We start from the raw sequence: 19,279 nt of genomic DNA on the forward strand, positions 1-19,279 counted from the left end.
CCAATTCCGGCGTTAAACGCCGGGAATTCTTGAGCTGATTTGGAACGCCTGTTTGGTCCATCAAATCTCAGGAAAAGTATGGACTATTATATATTGCTGGAAAGCCCAGGATGTCTACTTTCCAACGCAATTGAGATTGCACCAATTAGGGTTCTGTAGCCCCAGAAAATCCACTTCGAATGCAGGGAGGTCAGAATCCAACAGCATCTGCAGTCCTTTTTCAGCCTCTGAATCAGATTTTTGCTCAGGTCCCTCAATTTCAGCCAGAAAATACCTAAAATCACAGAAAAACACACAAACTCATAGTAAAGTCTAGAAAAGTGAATTTTAAATAAAAACTAATAAAAATATAATAAAAACTAACTAAAACATACTAAAAACATACTAAAAACAATGCCAAAAAGCGTGTAAATTATCCGCTCATCACAATGCCACAGCTCAAAGAAGTTGGAAATTCCTATATAGAAATATCGTCACAAGGTTTGGAGTTTCATATTCCATCACTACAGACAATGGTACCCAGTTCACAGACGCAGGCTTCAGAAAACTAGCGGCCGACCTGAATATAAAACAACAATTCACATCCATTGAGCACCCCCAAGCCAATGGGCAAGCTGAAGCTGCTAACAAAGTTATATTAGCAGGGTTAAAACGGAGATTACAGGATGCAAAAGGAGCCTGGGCTGAGAAACTCCCACAGGTTCTATGGGCATATCGAACGACGCCACATTCTACCACAAAGGAATCACCCTTCCGATTAGCATATGGAGTGGAGGTGATGATCCCAGTGGAGATCGAAGAAGGGTCACCCAGAGTGATCCACTTTAGCAAGAAAGCCAATCACCAACTTCAAAGGGAAGAGCTCGACTTACTTCCAAAAATTCGAGAAAGAGCCCGGATAAGGGAAAGGCGCTAAAATGACGAATGGCTTCCAGGTATAACTAAAAGGTAATACGACAGACCTTTACTGAGGATGACCTCATCCTAATATGAAATGACATCAAAACAACTCGACCGGGAGAAGGAAAGCTGGCAGCAAACTGGAAAGGACCCTACCGAGTCATAGAAGTGCTGGGAAAGGGCTATTACAGGCTTTCCGAACTCGATGGGCGAGAGCTTCCCAGGTCATGGAACGCCTGCAACCTAAGAAGGTACTATAGCTAGGGGTGATAAAAGATCTTGGACAAGGCACACTCTTTTTCCTGAAAAAAGGTTTTTTAACGAGGCGCCCCGCCAAGACTTACAAATCACCTGATTTAGGAAATTAACCCCTCATGTATATTTGCATTCTTTCTTAATAAAATTTGTTCAGATTCTCTACAAACGCTCAAGTCGTATTATTCTGAAAACATTCATCGCCCGATTATAAAGCTACAGATCGACGAAAAGTGAAAACCGAATTCACTGCGCGATCACGATAAAAACGAGGATTAAAACCCAAAATCTACAAAATCGGCAAAGATGAAAACAGAATAATGCAAGAAGTTATAGAAAGTGATCCATAGAAAGGACCTGACGAGGTCCTAATAAAATGGATTGCTATAAAATAACTTAAAGACTGACCGTCACAAAAGTCGGACTAGCCACAACAACTCAAGTTATAAGTAAAGCCCTGGAAAGAGGTCTGGCCAACCCTATAAAAGAGGATTACTATAACTTCGAAGAGCCCGACATGAGGAAGTCGGACTCCTACAAAAAAAAAAGTTACAAAAGATAATCCCTGAAAGAGATCTGAAACAAGGTTTAAGAAAGAGGATTTTCAAGTAACTCGACAGGGCCCGACGTGACAAAGTCGGCCCGGAAAGATAAGTTACAAAAGATAATCCCTGAAAGAGATCTGAAACAAGGTCCAAGAAAAAAGATTATCAAGTAACTCGACAGGGTCCGACGTGACAAAGTCGGCCCAGAAAGATAAGTTACAAAAGATAATCCCTGAAAGAGATCTGAAACAAGGTCCAAGAAAGAGGATTATCAAGTAACTCGATAGGGCCCAACGTGACAAAGTCGGCCCGAAAAGATAAGTTACAAAAGATAAATCCCTGAAAGAGACCTAAACAAGGTCCAAGAAAGAGGATTATCAAGTAACTCGACAGGGCCTGACGTGACAAAGTTGGCCCAGAAAGATAAGTTACAAAAGATAATCCCTGAAAGAGACCTGAACAAGGTCCAAGAAAGAGGATTATCAAGTAACTCGACAAAGCCCGACATGACGAAGTCGGCCCGAAAAAAAAAGTTACAAAAGGTAAACCCCCAAAAGAGATCTGAACAAGATCCAAGAAAAAGGATTACCTAGTAATTGAACAGGGACCGACATGAAGAAGCCAGACTAAAGCTACAAAAAGTTACAAAAAGTACACCCGAGGGGTTACTAGAAATAACTCAAAGATCAACTGAGAGAATCAACCAACAGAGGGGAGATAACTCGACCCGAAAGACCCCAACCTCACCAAAATCGATCTATAAAGTATTCTATCAAAGAATACTCGAACAAACAACTAGCCTTAAAAGGGACACTTCAACTAAGGCACAAAGGCAATCGAAAGAGGTTGGATAAAAAACACTCTGAAGATTCCAGGCAAAGTGCTAAAGAAAGCTACAAGCAAGCATATCACAAAGAAACAAGGCAGTTACTATAAAACAAGACTCAAGAGGCCGCTTGAAACCGATCCCAAGAGCAAGAGAAACTATTTTGTTTTTCAAAATAAAGTTGCTAAAGTAGCAACTGGAGCATCCAAAGTCAGAGGTCACAAACTTACAAAAGTAAAGAGTTCAAAAGCCCACAAAAACTGGGCTATACATAAGCATATTAGAAAAGTTATAGAGGATCCAAAGGCTTCCCAGTAGCAGCATCTTGGGGAGAAGGAGGGCGAACCTGAAGGGGAACTGCGTCCACTGTCCCGTCATCCCGGTTTAAAATCTGGATGTCTGGATGAGATTCCGGCTGTGTAGCTTCAACTGCCAAGGTTGAGGAAGGCGGGACAACAGAGGCTTTGGCAGAAGTGACCAGAGGAGGAACGACATCATGATCATCATCGGGATCGTCAGGGACAATCTTACCATCCTTCACAACATTATCCAAGCTAAATAAGGCAAGATCAGCTCCCAGGGCAATAACCCAAACCTGCTCTTTCAGATTTTCATAGGCCGTAGTAACACTACATACGAGATGACTTTGAAGTTCAGAGTAATCGGCCTGAACAGATTCCAACCTACCCCTAAGCTCCATCACCACTCTATAGGTAGTAACATAGCTATCCTTGTGGTTTTGAGCCGTATCCTCGGCCAGTTGCGCGGCAGCTGCCAGGCCAACAGCCCGGGCCTTCTTCCCCTTCAGCTCTTTTTTCAGCTCGGCCACTTCCACCTCGAGCTCCTCCTTCAAACCCTTAATTCGGTCAAATTCTGATTTTGCCTCCTCCATACAAGCCGCTCCCATGTGTGCCAGAGTAATACCACTCCGAGTAATAAATTCTAAATGACGAAGAATGGATACATCATCGGTAGGCATGACACCATAAGGAGCAATCTGTTGGTCTACAAACCCAACCGCATCAAAATCCGGAGCACGAAGATTAAATGGCTCGACAGTCTGAGCTCTTTTTGGAGGAGGAGCAACTGGAGGAGCAAAGGTACCCACTGAAGACGAAGGCGGGTCAACCAAACAAACCCGGGGAGTCGGGATCATCCTCCTCGGCCCAGGAGAGCTTGGGACAGACGGCTTCGCCAAAACTTGGGAGGACCCTTCCCCGGTCACTTTGGCCGGGACATTCTGAGCCGTAGTAGCCTTCCTCGCCTTCTTAAAGGCCTTCAATGAGTCATTATTCTTCGACATCTCTGAAAAATAAGAAAAATACAAATGACTTATGAATATCCAAAAAGGAAAGCAGAAAACAAATGACATGGGAGTACAGTTTATAAAATACCCATCACATCGCGAATCAAGGATGGATCCCCCAGAAACTTCTTGGTCTCAAGATGAGGAGGCTCCCCCTAAATATCCTCTAAAGCAGCGACAAAGGCCTGCTCGACCTCGTCTAACATCTCCCAGGTATACCTAGACACAACTACATTCCTCTGCCACTCTAAAGGAAAACGAGGCTCGCCATTCTCATCCAAGAAGAAAGGACGAGCTCCTTCAACAGCTCGGATCTTGAAAAAATAATTCTTAAAATCGCGGAAAAACTCATCATACATGGAGAAGACTTTATGTCCCTGGGCCGACCTAAAAGAAATCCAAGAAGCTTTCTTTTTGGTAGTCTCAGGCTTGGTCAAACACAAAGAGATACAAAAAAAGGGTTAAAGAGGGTTTAACGCCAAACTTATGACAAACCATCTGAAAAATCTTGATAAAGCCCCAAGAATTCGGATGAAGCTGAGATGGGGCCACGTTGCAAGACCACAACAAGTCAGTCTCAAAGGAAGTAAAAGGAAGGGTAATATCCATCTGGCTAAAGAAGAAATCGTATGCATAAAAGAAAGGACGCTCTCCCTGGATCAAAGTAGGAAAACAGACCCTGTCATTAGAATCAGGTTCCACCAACTGATAGTTGCGTTCCTGATTCTCACTACTACAGATCCAATGGTGTTTTCTAAGCTCTGTGCAGAATTCTGCATTAGCTAGGGATACACACAGCAATACTAGGGAGTCCAACCACTCAGACATCCCCTCAGGCACCTTAGAGGACGCCTTGACAATACTTTTGCGAGACGACATGGCCAACTAATCCTACAAAGAAAAGGAAATGGGCTACTAACCCCAAAAAGCAAGTTCGGACAAAAAGGAATCAACTCAAACAAATGCGACCTTAAGCACACAAAAACAGTAAAAAGAAAACCCCAAGACGCACACCAGGGTCCAGGGGCATCCTTTGGAAGCAATGACAGAGTGAAGTCCCAGAAAAAGCTACAAAGATAAAACCCTCCTTCAAACAAAACAAGTGTTCCAAGGAGAAAAAGGCGAAAGTCAAAGGAAAGTCATCAAAAACCATCGTCACTATCAAAGAAAAGTCATCAACAAAAAGAGCAACTTCATCAATGGAGCAAACAAGTCATCAAAGGAGCAACCTTTTTCAAAACAGCAGTACGAAAATCAATGACAACACACGAAGCCCTAAAAAAAAGCCAAAACCAAGAAGATCTCCCAAAGCATACATAAGGACGAAAGAAGATCAGGAAACAGGGCATCACAGTAATAAACCAAGTACAGAAGCAAGGAAAAAATTCAAGCTTCCCAACACACAAAATCAAGAACATCATCAAAAGAATAAAAAACGAAAGTAGCAAAAATAAACAGTGAAGAAAAAGCAAAAACCAACCTGGAAGAAGGAAGAAAGCTTTGAAAAGGAGCAGCGAAGAATCGACCACGAAGCGGAAGCACCAAGTGAATACCAAAAGCGTCACAGAGAAAAAATGATGAAAGCAGCGAAAAAGAGGGGAAGTTATAGGGAAAATAAAACCGTCTCTTGGATACAAAATTTGAAATAAAGGAAACCAAGAGAAACGGGGCATTAAAAACCAATTAATGAGGGCATTAAAACCCTCGCACATTCCAAGACTAGGACGCTAATACAAAAGTGCGTGCTCTCAGAGGAAGCAAAAACGTTCCGCATTCAAAAGGAACTCTACAAAGATAAAGTCGACAAAATGCTCGAGTTCGGTTTCACCCGAGAAGGTTCGAAAGTTCTAAAAACTAAGACTCTACCTCCAAATAAAGACCGAGCTCGAGCAGGGGCACTGTTCATACCCTGGGTTGAGCTGTCCGACCCGGGATGTTCTATAGAACAAAGCGACTGACCTCTTCAAGTCAGTATGACCCGACCTCTTCTCAAAGAGCTCTGGCAAGTCACAGGAAAGCCCAACAAAGGGCCCAAATAGAGGAACACGTCCTAAATCCAAGGGCAGCCCAAAGCCCGTAGAGATAAAGGCGGTTCCCTTGAAGATAAGATGACCTCACTTGAAGATAAGATAAAGATAAGATAAGATAACTAACTTATCTTATCTAAGAAGGTCATTCTACGCCATTATAAATACACTGGAGCACCCAGGTATAACTCATACTCTGATTCTACTCAATATCTGCTTAATACCCTTGCTAACTTAAGCATCCGAGTCCTTTGCAGGTACCCCCCACCCTCCGGGGACGAAGGAATCAGTATCACCATCAAGCTCAACAAATCAGATACAACCGTTCCGACCACCGCAGAAGATCTCGTCCGAGATCGACCTACAGTTTCAGGTAACCCTCGGAACAGTACTCATGGTTTTCTTCTTCCTCATTTATCTAATTGAAGATCCTCTGGAATAAATTAATACACTGTTATTCTTGCATATGTCCAGTGGTTGATATGTATGGCCGAGTGGTGCGGAATTTATAACCCACAAACTAACCGGCAAGTTCATCGAGTCGTACCAAGTAATACCTCAGTTGAGTGAGGGTCGATCCCACGAGGATTGATGGATCAAGCAATAATAATTGAGTGATTAGCTTAGTCAGACAAACAGAAAATGCTTTTGAAGATTCAAAAACATTAAACAATAAATTCAAAATATTAGAAAGACAGGCAAGTAAATAAGTTGGGAAGAACAATATGAAAAAGTGATGAGCGGATAATTTATACGCTTTTTGACATTGTTTTTATGATATTTTTAGTATGATTTAGTTAGTTTTTAGTATATAATTATTAGTTTTGATGCAAAAATTACATTTCTGGACTTTACTATGAGTTTGTGTGTTTTTATATGATTTCAGGTATTTTCTGGCTGAAATTGAGGGACCTGAGCAAAAATCTGATTCAGAGGCTGAAAAAGGACTGAAGATGCTGTTGGATTCTGACCCCCCTACACTCGAAGTAGATTTTCTGGATCTACAAAAGCCCAATTGGCACGCTTTCAATTGCGTTAGAATGTAGACATCTTGGGCTTTCCAGCAATGTATAATTGTCTATATTTTGTCTGAGATTTGATGGCCCAAACTGGCGTCAAAACGCCGGTTAGAGACCCTTTTCTAGCGTTAAACGCCAAAACTGGCATAAAAGCTGGAGTTAAATGCCCAAACTGGCACCAGAGCTGGCGTTTAACTCCAAAAAAAAGCCTATGCACGTGGAAGCTTCAATGCTGAACCCAAGCACACACCAAATGGGCCCTGAAAGAGGATTTCTGTATCATTTACTTATTTCTATAAACTCTAGGTTACTAGTTCGCTATAAATAGGACCTTTTACAATTGTATTTTCATCTTTTGATCGTCTTGATCTTGGGATCAGGTCTTTGAACCCTTTTCGATTGTCTCATGTTATTAGGGAAGCCCTAGACCTTGTTCTTATGTATTTTCAATGGTGGAGTTTCTACACCTCATCGATTAAGGTGTGGAGCTCTGCTGCTCCTTATGAATTAATGCAATTACTACTGTTTTCTATTCAATTCAAGCTTATTCTTGTTCTAAGATATCCATTCGCACTTCAACATGATGAATGTGATGATCAAGTGACACTCATCACCATTCTCACTTATGAATGCGTGCCTGACAACCACTTCCGTTCTACCTGAAAATAAGCTTGAATGCATATCTCTTGGCCTCCTGGTTCACGACGCATGGTTGCCTCTCCTGACAACAGAGCCTTCCATTCCATGCGATCAGAGTCTTAGTGGTAGAAGTTAGAATCAATTGGCAGCATTCTTGAGATCGGAAAAGTCTAAACCTTGTCTGTGGTATTTCGAGTAGGATTTGGGATGGGATGACTGTGACGAGCTTCAAACTCGCGAGTGTTGGGCACAGTGACAGTGCGCAAAAGGATCAATGGATCTTATTCCGACATGATCGAGAACTGACAGATGATTAGCCCTACGTAACCCATTGCCGGACCATTTTCACTGAGAGGACGGACGGTAGCCATTGACAACGGTGATCCCCCAACATACAGCTTGCCATGGAAAGGAGTACGCATGACTGGATGAAGGCAGTAGGAAAGCAGAGATTCAGGAGGAATAAAACATCTCCATACGCTTATCTGAAATTCCCACTAGTGAATTACATAGGTATCTCTATCTTATTGTATGTCTTATTCATCTTTTAATTATCAAAACCTCATAACCATTTGAATCTGCCTGACTGAGATTTACAAAATGACCATAGCTTGCTTCAAGCCGACAATCTCCGTGGGATCGACCCTTACTCACGTAAGGTATTACTTGGATGACCCAGTGCACTTGCTGGTCAACTGCACGGAGTTGTGAAGAAAGTGTGTGAGATCACGATTCTGTGTACCAAGTTTTTGGCGCCGTTGTCGGGGATTGCTCGAGTTTGGACAACTGATGGTGCATCTTGTTGCTTAGATTAAGTATTTTTTTATTTTATTCTTCAGAATTTTTAAGAATGAATTCTAGTTTCAGATGATGCTTTTATCATCACAGGAGCTAGTTGATTCCCATCAATTTGGCTGTTGTATATAATATCTTGCTGAAGCTTGGTTAGCCAAGTCTAATCTTTTTAGACTGAAGCTTTAGACTAACATTGCATGATTCCTGGAATTTGTATTAAAAATTTTGATATTCTTATTTTCTTTTTTTTTAAATAATTTTCGAAAAAATACAAAATAATTTATAAAATCATAAAAATCAAAATATTTTGTGTTTCTTGTTTGAGTCTAGTATCAATTTTTAAGTTTGGTGTCAATGGCATGTTTTCATTTTTCTGGCAAATTTTCGAAAACTCATGCATGGTGTTCTTCATGATCTTCAAGTTGTTCTTGATGATTTTCTTTGTCTGATTTTTAAATTTTCTTGTTTTGTATCTTTGTTATTTCTCATGTGCATTCTCAATTTGTTAGTGTCTCTAGTATGAAAATTTCTAAGTTTGGTGTCTTGCATGTCTTTCTTTTCTTAAAAATTTTCAAAAAAAAAAAATGTTCTTGATGTTCATGTTGACATTCAAAGTGTTATTGCATGCATTGTTTATTTGATCTTAGTTTTTCATGATTAGTTTCATTTTGTTGTATTTCTCTTTCATCATTAAAAATTTAAAAAAAATTTCAAAATTATGTCTTTTCAAGTCAATAATACAGAGAATTGAAGATTCAGAACATACAGCAGAGGAATCACAGAGAAAAAGCTGGGCATTCAAAACGCCCAGTGAAGAAGGAATTCTGGCGTTTAAACGCCAGCCAGGGTACCTGACTGGGTGTTTAACGCCCAAGAAGGTAGACAAGTGGGCATTAAACACCAAAATGGATACCATTCTAGGCGTTTAACACCAGGATAGCACCAAGGAGGTAGTTTTTTTTTCACTTCAAATCTTTTTCAATTTTTCAAGTTTTAAAACTAATTTTTCAAAATCTTATATTTTTCATATCCTTTCTTATCAATCATATCTTTTTCAAAATCAAATCTTTTTCCTTTTTCTTTTAATGTTTTCAAAAATTCTTGCTAACAATTAATGTTGTGATTCAAAGATTTCAAGTTTGTTACTTTCTTGTTAAGAAAGATTCAATATTTGAATTCTAGAATCATATCTTTTAATTTCTTGTTAGTCAAGTCATCAATTTTAAAAATCAAATCTTTTTTTTTTAATTTGTTTCTCAATCATATCTTTTCAAACATATCTTTTTCAATTAAATTTTTTCAAATCATATCTTTTTCAAATTTTGATTTCAAAAATCTTTTCTAACGTCTTATCTTTTCAAAAATTGATTTTCAAATCTTTTCACTATTTCTCATCTTTTTCAAAACCACCTAACTATCTTTCTCTCTCTAATTTTTGAAAATCACTAACCACTTTTTCAAAAATCTTTTTAGTTTTCAAAAACTCTCTCTCTTATCTCTTTCTATTTAATCACTAACACTCTCCTCTCTAAATAATTCAAACTCTCTCCCCTCTTTATATGTTCGAATTCTTCTTTGTTTACCTCATCCTTCTATTATTCTTTTCTTCTGACACATCAAGGAATCTCTATACTGTGACATAGAGAATTCCATACTTCTTTGTTTTCTTCTCTTTCATATGAGTAGGAACAAAGATAAAGGCATTCTTGTTGAAGCTGATCCTGAACCTAAAAGGACTCTGAAGAAGAAGTTAAGAGAAGCTAAAGCACAACTCTCTGGAGAGGACCTGACAGAAATTTTTGAAAAAGAAGAAGACATGGCAGCTGAAAATAACAACAATGCCAACAATGCAAGGAAGGTGCTTGGTGACTTTACTGCACCTACTCCCGACTTCTATGGGAGAAGCTTCCCTATTCCTGCCATTGGAGTAAACAACTTTGAGCTTAAGCCTCAATTAGTTTCTCTGATGCAACAGAATTGCAAGTTTCATGGACTTCCATAGGAAGATCCTCATCAGTTCTTGGCTGAATTTTTGCAAATCTGTGACACTGTTAAGACCAATGGAGCTCGTCCCGAGGTCTACAGACTCATGCTTTTCCCTTTTGCTGTAAGAGACAGAGCTAGTATATGGTTGAACTCACAACCTAGAGACAGCCTAAACTCTTGGGAAAAGCTGGTCAATGCCTTCTTAGCTAAATTCTTTCCACCTCAAAAGATGATTAAGCTTAGAGTGGAAGTTCAAACCTTCAAACAGAAGGAAGGTGAATCCCTCTATAAAGCTTGGGAATGATACAAGCAATTGATCAGAAGGTGTCCTTCTAACATGCTTTCAAAATGGAGCATCATAGGTATCTTCTATGATAGTTTGTCTGAGTTATCCAAGATGTCATTGGACTATTCTGCAAGTAGATCTATTCATCTGAAGAAAACGCCTGCAGAAGCCCAAGAACTCATTGAAATGGTTGCAAATAACCAGTTCATGTACACTTCTGAAAGAAATCCTGTGAACAATGGGACAACTCAGAAGAAAGAAGTTCTTGAGATTGATACTCTGAATGCCATATTGGCTCAGAATAAAATATTGACTCAGCAAGCCAATATGATTTCTCAGAATCTGACTGGATTACAAGCTGCATCCAGCAGTGCTAAAGAAGCCTCTTCTGAAGGAGAAGCTTATGACCCTGAGAATCCAGCAATGGAAGAAGTGAATTACATGGGAGAACCCTATGGAAACACCTACAATTCTTCATGGAGGAATCACCCAAATTTTTCATGGAAGAATCAACAGAAGCCTCAACAAGGCTTCAATAATAATAATGGTGGGAGAAACAGGTTTGCAATAGCAAACCTTTCCCATCATCTTCTCAGCAACAGACAGAGAATTCTAAGTAGAGCCTCTCTAGCTTAGCAAACATAGTCTCTGATCTATCTAAGACCACACTAAGTTTCATGAATGAAACAAGATCCTCCATTAGAAATTTGGAGGCACAAGTGGGTCAGCTGAGTAAGAAGGTTACTGAAACTCCTCCTAGTATTCTCCAAAGCAATACAAAAGAAAATCCAAAGAGAGAGTGCAAGGCCATCACCATGACCAACATGGTCGAACCTGGAGAGAGTGAGGAGGACGTGATTCCCATTGAGAAAAACCTCATGGGATGTCCTCTAAATGAAAAGAAGTTCCCTTTTGAGAAACCGAGGAAATCTGAGGCTCATACAGAGACCATAGAGATTTCATTGAATCTACTTCTGCCATTCATGAGCTCTGATGAATATCCTTCCTCTGAAGAGGATGAAGATATTACTAAAGAGCAAGTTGCTAAGTACCTTAAAGCAATCATGAAACTGAATGCCAAGTTATTTGGTAATGAGACTTGGGAGGATGAACCTCCATTGCTCATTAATGAACTAAATGCCTTGGCTCAGGTGAAGATACCTCAAAAGAAACCGGATCCCATAAGGTTCTTAGTACCTTGCACCATAGGCACCATGACCTTTGAGAAGGCTCTGTGTGACCTGGGGTCAGGCATAAACCTCATGCCACTCTTTGTAATGGAGAAACTGGGAATCTTTGAGGTACAAGCTGCAAGAATCTCACTAGAGATGGCAGACAAATCAAAGAAACTATGGACTTGTAGAGGATGTCTTGGTAAAGGTTGAAGGACTTTACATCCCTGCTGACTTCATAATCCTAGACACTGGGAAGGATGAGGATGAATCTATCATCCTTGGCAGACCCTTCTTAGCCACAGCAAAAGCTGTGATTGATGTTGACAGAGGAGAGTTGGTCCTTCAAGTGAATAAGGACTACCTTGTGTTTAAGGCTCAATGATCTTCTTCTGTACACATGGAGAAGAACCATGAAAAGCTTCTCCCAATACAGAGTCAAATAGAGCCCCCACATTCAAACTCTAAGTTTGGTGTTGGGAGGCTCCAACCATGCTCTGAATATCTGTGAAGCTCCATGAGAGCTCACTGTCAAGCTATTGACATTAAAGAAGCGCTTATTGGGAGGCAACCCAATTTTTATTTATCTATGTTAAATTTCCATTTTCCATTTTTATTTTATGTTTACTTTAGGTTGATGATCATGTGGAGTCACATAAACAACTGCAAAAATCAAAGAAAATTCAAAAATAGTATTAAAAACAGCACACCCTGGAGGAGGAGCTTACTGGCGTTTAAACGCCAGTAAAGGTAGCAGAAAGTGCGTTAAATACCCAGTCTGGCACCATTCTTGACGTTTAACGCCAGAAAAGGACACCAGACCGGTGTTTCACGCCAGAAAAGGGCACCAAGTTGGCGTTCAACGCTAGAAAGGGAAGAAAGCTGGCATTAAATGCCAGAAATGGGCAACAATCTGGCATTTAACGCTAGGATTAACACTCAGAGGGCGTTTACACGCCAGAATGGTGCAAGGATGAGAAATCCTTGACTCCTCAGGATCTGTGGATCCCACAGGATCCCCACCTACCTCAACTCACTCTCTTCCTTCTTCACACATTCCAATAGCACCCTTCACCAAATACCCTTCACCAATCACCTCCATCCACTCTTCCCCAAAAACCCCACCTACCTCAACATTCAAATTCAAATCTTTTCCCTCCCAAACCCAACCCTAATACACGAACCCTACCCCTCTCTCAACTTCTATATAAACCCTTCATCCCTCTTTCATTTTCACACATCAAAAATACCCCTTCTCCCCCTTGGCCGAACTTTTCACACCTCTCCATCTCCTCTACTTTTTCTTCTTCTCCGTCCTTCTTTCTTTTTTTGCTCGAGGACGAGCAAACCTTTTAAGTTTGGTGTGGAAAAAGCATTGCTTTTTGTGTTTCCATAACCATTTATGGCACTTAAGGCCGGAGAAACCTCTATGAAGTTGTGGCCAAGAAGAAGGCGATCCCTGAGGTCCCTTTCATGCTCAAAAGGAATGAGTATCCAGAGATTCGACATGAGATTCGAAAAAGAGGTTGGGAAGTTCTCACCAATCCCATTCAACAAGTCAGAATCTTAAGGGTTTAAGAGTTCTATGCTAATGCATGGATCACCAAGAACCATGATCAAAGTGTAAACCCGAACCCAAAGAATTGGCTTACCATGGTTCGGGAAAATACTTAGATTTCAGTCCGAAAAATGGAAGGTTGGTATTCAACTTTCTAATGATGTAAGGAGATGCACGGCCCTATACTAGAAGGGTCAAATTTGATCAAAGGTTGGACCAAGTCCTCATGGACATATTTGTGGAAGGAGCTCAGTGGAAAAGAGACTCCAAGGGCAAGCCAGTACAATTGAGAAGGCATGACCTTAAACCCGTGGCTAGAGGATGGTTGGAATTCATCCAACGCTCCATCATTCCTACTAGCAACCGATCCAAAGTGACTGTAGATCGGGCTATCATGATCCATAGCATCATGATTAGAGAGGAAGTAGAAGTTCATGAGGTCATATCTCTAGAATTCTACAAAGTGGCTGACAAAACCTCCACTTTAGCAAGGTTACCCTTCCCTCATCTCATCTGTCACCTATGCAATTTAGCTAGAATTTTCATAGAGGAAGACACCCTCATTGAAGAGGACAAGCCCATCACTAAAAAGAGGATGGAGTAAATAAGAGAGCCCACTCATGGACCTCAACAAGAGCATGAGGAAGTCCCTCATCAAGAAATCCCTTAGATGCCTCAAGGGATGCATTTCCTCCACACAACTATTGGGAGTAACTCAACACCTCTTTGGGAGATTTGAGTTCCAATATGGAGCAACTAAGGATGGAAAACCAAGAGAACTCCATTATTCTCCATGAAATTAGAGAGGATTAAATAGCCATGAGGGAAGAGCAACAAAGGCAAGGAAGAGACATAGAGGAGCTCAAGCATTCCATTGGACCTTCAAGAGGAAGAACTAGCCGCCATCACTAAGGTGGACCCGTTCTTTGATTTCCTTGTTCTTATATTTCTGTTTTTCGATTTTTATACTTTATGTTTGTCTATGTTTGTGTCTTTATTACATGATCATTAGTGTCTAGTGTCTATGTCTTAGAGCTATGAATAATTCCATGAATCCTTCACCTTTCTTAAATGAAAAATGTTCCTAATTACAAAAGAACAAGAAGTACATGGATTTCGACTTTTATCTTGAAATTAGTTTAATTATTTTGATATGGTGGAAATACTTTTTGTTTTCTGAATGAATGCTTGAACAGTGCATTTTTTTATAGTGAAGTTTATTGAATGTTAAAATTGTTGGCTCTTAAAAGAATGATGAACAAATAGAAATGTTATTGATAATCTGAAAAATTATAAAATTAATTCTTGAAGCAAGAAAAAGCAGTGAAAGGGAAAAAGCTTGCGAAAAAAAATGGCGAACAAAAATAAAGAAAAAGAAAGAAAAAGAAAAAGCAAGCAGAAAAAACAATTAGCCCTTTAAACCAAAAGGAAAGGGTAAAAGAGGATCCAAGGCTTTGAGTATTAATGGGTAGGAGGGCCCAAAGGAATAAAATCCTAGCCTAAGCTGCTAAATCAAGCTGTCCTTAACCATGTGCTTGTGTCATGAAGGTCCAAGTGAAAAGCTTGAAATTGAGTGGTTAAAGTCGTAATCCAAAGCAGAAAGAGTGTGCTTAAGAACTCTGGACACCTCTAACTGGGGACTTTAGCAAAGCTGAGTCACAATCTGGAAAGGTTCACCCAGTTATGTGTCTGTGGCATTTATGTATCTGGTGGTAATACTGAAAAACAAAGTGCTTAGGGTCACGACTAAGACTCATATAATAGCTATGTTCAAGAATCAATATACTGAACTCGGAGAATCAATAACACTATATAAATTCTGAGTTCCTATAGATGCCAATCATTTTGAATTTCAAAGGATAAAGTGAGATGCCAAAACTATTCAGAAACAAAAAGCTACTAGCCCCGCTCATCTAATTGGGACCAAGTTTTATTGATATTGTGAAATTCATTGTATATTCTCTTCTTATTATCCTATTTTGTTTTCAGTTGTTTGGGGACAAGCGACAATTTAAGTTTGGTGGTGTGATGAGCAGATAATTTATACGCTTTTTGGCATTGTTTTTATGATATTTTTAGTACGATTTAGTTAGTTTTTAGTATATAATTATTAGATTTTATGCAAAAATTACATTTCTGGACTTTACTATGAGTTTGTGTGTTTTTCTGTGATTTCAGGTATTTTCTGGCTAAAATTGAGGGACCTGAGCAAAAATCTGATTCAGAGACTAAAAAAGGACTGAAGATGCTGTTGGATTCTGACCTCCCTGCACTCGAAGTAGATTTTCTGGAGCTACAGATACCCAATTGGCGCGATCTCAATTGCTTTGGAAAGTAGACATCTTCGGCTTTCCATAAATTTATAATAGTCCATACTTTGTCCGAGATTTGATGGCCCAAACTGTCGTCAAAACGCTGGTCAAAAACCCTTTTCTGGTGTTAAACGCCAGAACTGGCATAAAAGCTAGAGTTAAACGCCCAAACTGGCACCAGAGCTGGTGTTTAACTCCAAGAAAAGCCTATGCACATGGAAACTTCAATGCTCAGCCCAAGAACACACTAAGTGGGTCCCGGAAGTAGATTTCTGCATCATTTACTTATTTCGTAAACCCTAGGTTACTAGTTCGCTATAAATAGGACCTTTTACTATTGTATTTTCATCTTTTGATCATCTTTGATCTTGGGATCATGTCTTTGAACCCTTTTCGATTGTCTCATGTAATTTGGGAGGCAATGCCTAGACCTTGTTCTTATGTATCTTCAACGGTGGAGTTTCTACACCTCATAGATTAAGGTGTGGAGCTCTGATGCTCCTCATAAATTAATGCAATTACTACTGTTTTCTATTCAATTCAAGCTTATTCTTGTTCTAAGATATCCACTCGCACTTCAACATGATGAATGTGATGATCAAGTGACACTCATCACCATTCTCACTTATGAACGCGTGCCTGACAACCACTTCCGTTCTACCTGAAAAAAGCTTGAATGCATATTTCTTGGCCTCCTGGTTCACGACGCATGATTGCCTTTCCTGACAACAGAGCCTTCCATTCCATGCGATCAGAGTCTTTGTGGTATAAGCTAGAATAAATTAGCAGCATTCCTGAGATCCGGAAAGTCTAAACCTTGTCTGTGGTATTCCGAGTAGGATCTGGGATAGGATGACTGTGACGAGCTTCAAACTCGCGAGTGCTGGGCGCAGTGATAGTGCACAAAAGGATCAATGGATCTTATTCTGACATGATCGAGAACCGACAAATGATTAGCCCTACATAACCCATAGCCGAACCATTTTCACTGAGAGGACGGACGGTAGCCATTGACAACGGTGATTCCCCAACATACATCTTGCCATGGAAAGGAGTACGCATGACTAGATGAAGGCAGTAGGAAAGCAGAGATTCAGGAGGAACAAAGCATCTCCATACGCTTATCTGAAATTCCCACTAATGAATTACATAAGTGTCTCTATCTTATTGTATGTCTTATTCATCTTTTAATTATCAAAACCCCATAACCATTTGAATCTGCCTGACTGAGATTTACAAGATGACCATATTTTGCTTCAAGCTGACAATCTCCGTGGGATCGACCCTTACTCACGTAAGGTATTACTTGGACAACCCAGTGCACTTGCTGGTCAGCTGCACGGAGTTTTGAAGAAAGTGTGTGAGATCACGATTCCGTGTACCAAGAAGGCAGTTAAGGTTTCAGAGTTATCTATTTTCTGGATTGACTTTTCTTATTAATTTATTTTAATCATGCAAGATTTAATTCATGGCAAACTATATCTGACTAGACCCTAATTCCTTAGACCTTTCTAGTCTCTTCTAAAATTTATCAACCGCCAATTCCTTGGTCAATTAATTCCAATTAGAGGGTGAAGTTTAATTCTAGTTATTATGCCACAAAAATCTTAATTATACAAATATAAGAGAATTATATGTCACATATCCCGTTAAGTCCAGATAATTAGAAATTAGGAGAAATTATTTTCAAACTGTTGTTCAAGTAAAGAGCTTTTCCAAGTTATACAAGAACTCAATTAGAAAGAGAGTCATACTTCCGTTCCACCCAAATTCATAAGATAAAGAACGAAAAAATTATTGAAATATAAATCAAAACATAAATTAAAATAGAAAAATAATAGTATCAATCTATACAATAGACAGAGATTCTAACCTTAATTGTGGAGGTTTAGTTGCTCATGGTTCAGAGAGAAAATAAGGATTCAGGTAAATTGTAAAGTACAAATTCAAAATACGAATAGAATCGTATTATCTTTTATATCTAATCCTAATTAATTTAAAATCTAATGAAAATAATATCTTTTTTCTATTTTAAAATTTAAATTTAAATCAGAATTAATTAAATAATCTGCACCTTGTAACGTGGGGACCACTTGGCTTCACTAGATCCGCGCCTTATAACGTGGGGACCACTTGACTTCACTAGATGTGCGCCTAACATGGCAAATAGCTGCTTCTTACATGAAATGCCAAAATGGGGCCCAGAAATTGCCCCAGCGTTTTCTACGTTTGCTTACACGTCACTGCACAATTCTCCAAATAACACGCACGCGTTAGGAAAGCGCACGCGTCAGGTACGCGCACGCGTCAGGTACGCGCACGCGTCAGGTACGCGCACGCGTCAGGTACGCGCACGCGTCAGGTACGCGCACGCGTCAGGTACGCGCACGCGTCAGGTACGCGCACACGTCGCTCCTCGCTGATCATCTTCTTTAATTCTTGTGCTCCTTCCATTTTGGCATGCTTCTTCTCCCTCAAATCCAGCCAAATGCTACCTAAAATAAACAAAATTGAAAGAGACTTAAAGTAGCATCCATAGTGGCTAAAAAATAATTAATTATTGATTAACTCAATAATTTAAATGCAATTCACTAGGAAAAGATAAGAAAGATGCTCACGCATCACCGAGCAGGGTAGGGACCAGCATGAATAGAGAGTCCTCTAATGGTGGCTGAGTAGGGACCAGCACGAATAGAGAGTCCTCCAATGGTGGCTGGCATTGGATGGTTACACTTAAATGAGATACGTAAAATTGTTTTAGTTAGTTACAAAAAAATGAAAAACATATCCGGTGTAAGTAACTATTGTTAATGATTACAGTACGTGTTATGTTGTAGTTTCTGTGGACGCTATATGATGACCTTGCACCAGAGGAACTATGCCTAGATTGGCTGAAAAGGAGGTAGAGTGTGGACATGGATGTTTGTTGTTCCCCTCATCTGCTTCAACATTGTTTAGTTTCACCACACTACTGGGTGAAACGTCAGTTTGGTGGCGAGCAGCCAGTATTTGGGGCCCTGGTCAATGTCGACTGATTCTTGATCACCACATGACGGGACAATGATGTTTGGTGGCCTACTCGACATAAGTAGTGGTATGATGGCTAGAAGGTTCAATTTAAGGAGGGCCATTAGATATTTATTAAACCGTTCACTGACTACCGGCCGATGCAGAAGTATTGGGACTGGTTTTGGCAGGCTTGCCGCGTTCGACATCTGTCAGGCCAGCAGATGCTTAATGACCCTAGACTGATAGATTTACCAGGTGACGTCCAGCCTATTGCCAGCCAGCCTAGGGATGTTCTTCACCTTCCCAGGAATGTTCTTGATCGTTGTCGACATGATAGGGAGGTTCAAGTGGACACCTAGAGGCTAACTAGGAGAGAGCGGGGTGCTAGGAAGGGCGGAGGAGCTGCAAGGCACCGGAGGGAGAGAGCCAGGCTTCACAGGGAGCGGTTAGATGTGGAGTCTGAGGAGGCGGCTGAGTATCACCGACAGGAGGAGCACAGTGATATGCTGACCGACTACGATGACCCAGCAAATCCACCCCCACATCCACCACCACCTCTACTACCACCGCCGGGGTAACAGTCATCACAGGCAGTTCAGGATGATTGGAATACTTTTCCACCTAGCTGGGTAGATCTCGAGGCA

General features: G+C 40.3%; 1 non-coding gene across 1 annotated transcript; it reads right to left on the bottom strand.

Moving 5' to 3' along the window:
• Nucleotides 1-10,533: 10,533 nt before the first annotated feature.
• Nucleotides 10,534-10,641, bottom strand: LOC112712974 (small nucleolar RNA R71). The gene has a single exon (XR_003158005.1). It is a non-coding gene; the product is annotated as a small nucleolar RNA R71 (small nucleolar RNA).
• Nucleotides 10,642-19,279: the final 8,638 nt, after the last annotated feature.

The sequence above is a fragment of the Arachis hypogaea genome, chromosome 1 (assembly GCF_003086295.3).
Source record: "Arachis hypogaea cultivar Tifrunner chromosome 1, arahy.Tifrunner.gnm2.J5K5, whole genome shotgun sequence".
NCBI classification, from domain to species: domain Eukaryota; kingdom Viridiplantae; phylum Streptophyta; class Magnoliopsida; order Fabales; family Fabaceae; genus Arachis; species Arachis hypogaea.